A 3,948-nucleotide genomic window follows, 5' to 3' on the forward strand; every position below is an offset into this window, starting at 1 on the left:
TCAATGGTGGTTAATAAAGCAATCAAAGAATTTCTCTTGAAATCCTTGATCAAAAGGTGGGGGGGAATGTGTAGGAGCTTTTAAAACTGAAGGAGCCCTGGTGACACAATGGTTAAGTGTTTGGCTGCTAATCAAAGGGTCAGCAGTTCAAATCCACCAGCCATTCCTTGGAAACCCTATGGGACAGTTCTACTCTACCCTATAGAGTTGCTATGAGTCAGAATTGACTCAATGACAATGGGTTTGGTTTTGGTTTCGCCATATCTGAAATGGTTGATTCAGGCTTAGGCCTGACTCCATTTTGGAACTTCTTCTTTTGCTTTAGCAACAGTTAACCTTTGTACGGAACTAATCATGCAGCCAAGGAAATGTTTTTCTCAGTAACTAGGATACTGAATGTCAGTAGTATGCCTTGTGGCACAAGGAGAGGAAAAGGAGTTATCAAAATCCACTGTGTAAAATGTTCTCAAAAAGACTGTGTCTCACGCAAATTAATCTTTACCATCTGTTCTTGGAAAATCCATCATGTAATTGTCTGTGACCCTCTTGCAAACATACATAACAACAAGTAGTAACTCATCAACAAACCACACATATACTCTGTAAAAGAATCATGTTAAGATCCCTGCTTCAAGATTCGCCCCCCCCCCCCACTTCCCTAATTGCTTGGCAACAAATAAAATATTGTAAGCTAAGTTCCTGGTTTAGCCCTATAACTACAGTCATGTAATTGCTGCTCTCCGGAGGTCTGACTTTCACACTGTGGGTGTCAGTGCTTCCCTACTTCAAGTTACCTTTTCTCTCAGTAAATCTCTTGATTTTATTCTAAACAGAGTACACCTTGTGACTTATGACACCTGAGTCCGGGAGTAAGGATGACACATAGCAGAGATCCCTACTGACCCCTGATAGGTATAGAGTGTGGACAGGAAATAGACTTCTTGTCTTAGCCATTGAAGAATCGGCGTGTCTATTACCCCTTGTATAAGTTACCTACTGGTGCTTTAACAGAAATACCATAAATGTGTGACATTAAAGAACAGGAAATTATTTTCTCACAGTTCTGGAGGCTAGAAGTCCAAATCAGGGTCTCAGCCTTGTCAATTTCTTCTGTGAGCCTCTCTCCTAATTCTCGTGTCTGCTAGCAATCCTTGGTGTTCTTTTGCTTGTTGACAGGTCCTTACATTGCATGTGTGTGTCTCTGTGTATATTCTGTTCTTTTTATAACTCAGAGATGAATAGGTTTAAAATTAACCCTACACTAGTATAACCTCATTAACATAACAAAAGAAAACCCCTATTTCCAAACAGGGTCACATCTACACGTACAACGTCCAGGAATTTGACACATATCTTGGGGAGGACACATTTAAATCTGCAACATCCCTGCATAGGCTAGTTCATCTTAATACAACAAGCCATCATCCTTTCTACTGCAAAAGCTTCCCTCAAGTCTCACATTCCTTATCAGCCATTCTCCCCCAGCAGCCAGAGTGGGCCTCTTTAATGTTTAACTCTAATCAAGTCACTCCTTTTCTAGAAACATCCCCCTCCATGTTTCCTATAACACTTAGAATAAAATCCAAACTCTTAAGCAAGGCCTTGCCAACCTCTTCCTCCAACCACTGTCCACCTTGTCCATTCACTTTCAGAAACACTGAAGACTCTTCCCTCAGCTTTCTGGAAGGTTCTCTCAAATGTCATATCTTCAGAGAGGACTTCCTTCACCCCATCACTCTAACCCTTTGTGGTGTTTCTTCATAAACTGTTACCATTACCTGACATTAAACCATTCAATATCTCTACCAATAAAAGTTAAATGCAATGAGGATGATGACTGTCCTGTTTGCCACTCTCTTCCAGCACTGAAAACAACAATAAACAGAATATGACTGTCCTAGAGAATTTTAAGGGACTCTCAGTACTGTATGTTGCTCTTTGAGGATCAGGATAGTCCGGGAAGCTCAGGGATAATAGGGTTTACTGTTGTACTGCAGAACATATAGCTGGCGTGACTGTATGTCCAGACTTGCCCTGGTCAGATCTGGTTTATCCCTGCTGTTGTCCTGGCACCTTCAATCCCTCACCAGCAATGAATGAAAATTTCTGTTGCCTTGTATCCTTGACAACAATTGACTGTTATTTTTTATTTGGATTTTAGCCACTCTAAAAGGTGTGTAGTGGTATCTCATTGTTATTTTAATTTGCAATTCTCTAATGAAAAATGATGTTGAGCATCATTTCATATGCTTATTTGCTCTCTGTTTGTCTTCTTTAGTAAGGTGTCTGCTCAGATGTTTTGACTATTTTTAATTAGGTTGCTTGTTTTCTTATTGTTGAGTTTTAAAAGTTCTTTGTAAGTTTTGGATATGCTTTTTTTTTTTATCAGATACATGATTTGCAAATAGTTTCTCCCAGTATGGGAGAAGTGTTTTCATTGTCTTGACAGTGTATTTCACAGAAACAAAGTTTTCTTTTCTTTTTTTAAAAAATAACATCTAAACTTATCAATTTTTTCTTTAATAGATCATGCTTTTTGTGTTAGAACTAAAAACTCATCACCAAACCAAAGGTAACATAGTTTCTGCTATGTTTTCTTTATAAGTTTTATAATTTTGCTTTTTCTATTTAAGTCAATAATGCATTTTGACTTAATATTTATGAAGGTGCAAACTCTATGTGTATGGTTTTTGTTTTTTGTTTTAACATATGGATGTCCAATTGTTCCAGTGTCATTTGTTGTTAAGACTGTTCTTTTTTCATTTAACTGCCTTTGTTTCTTGCCTTTGTGCCTTTTTCAAAAATCAGTTGATTCTATTTGTGTTGGTCTATTTATGGGCTCTATATTAAATTCTATTGCTCCTCTAATATGTTATTCATTATTGTGTTGACTATTCTAGGTCCTTTGGCTTTTAATATAAATTTTATGGACAATTTATTGATTTCTACAAAATACCATGCTAGGATTTTTATTGAGATTGCATTGCATCTACAGATCAAGTTGAAAAGATTGATATTTTAACAATACTGAGTTTTTTTACACAAAAATACTTATTTAGATCTGTTCTAATTTTTTTCATCAGAGTTTTGTATAAATTCTGTACATATTTTGTTATAATTATGCTGTTTTAGGCCGGGTTCTCTACATGAGCAAAACCAGTGAAACATATGTATAAACATATATAGAAATATTTATTTCAAGGAAATGGCTGACACAGTTGTGGAGGCTGGCAAGTCCCAAATCTGTAGGTCAGGTGTCAGGCTGGTGGCTTCTCCTGACTCATGTGGTTGCAGGGGCTAACAAACCCAAAATTTGCTGATCAAGTGGCAGGCTGCTGGCTCATGGGGCTGCAGGAGCTGGTGAATCCAAAATCTGTAGATCAGATGGCTGACTGACTGCTTCTCCAAGAACTGGAGGTCAGACCAGGAGACGAGTGCAGGATCGAGAGAGAGAGAGAGAGTGTGAGCTTTGCCAGAACATCCATATATATTAGATGCAGGCCACACCCCCAAGGAAACTCCCCTTCCAACTGATTGGCTGCTCACATCAGATCACAAAATGGAGAATGATTACATAATTTCTGCCAAACCTCTGAGAATCATGGCTTAGCCAAGTTGTCACATAACATTAACCATCACATATGCATAAGTAATTTTTAAATTACTCTTGTAATTGCTTTGTTTTTTGTAGATTCTTTGGGGTTTTCTACAAAAGCATTCATATCATTCGCAAATAAAGACAGCTTTATTTGTTTTTTTATAATCTCTATACCTTTGATTTCTTTTTCTTTTCTTATTGCACTAGGCAGGACTTCCAGTATACTATTGAGTAGCGGTGGCGAGAGAGGACATCCTTGCCTTGTTCCTGATCTTAGGGGGAAAGAGCTCAGTCTCAGACCCTCAAGTATGATGTTAGCGGAAGTTTTTTTTTTTTTTTTACTTGTTGCT

This window comes from Trichechus manatus, unplaced genomic scaffold (assembly GCF_000243295.1).
Source record: "Trichechus manatus latirostris isolate Lorelei unplaced genomic scaffold, TriManLat1.0 scaffold00120, whole genome shotgun sequence".
Classification (NCBI taxonomy): domain Eukaryota; kingdom Metazoa; phylum Chordata; class Mammalia; order Sirenia; family Trichechidae; genus Trichechus; species Trichechus manatus.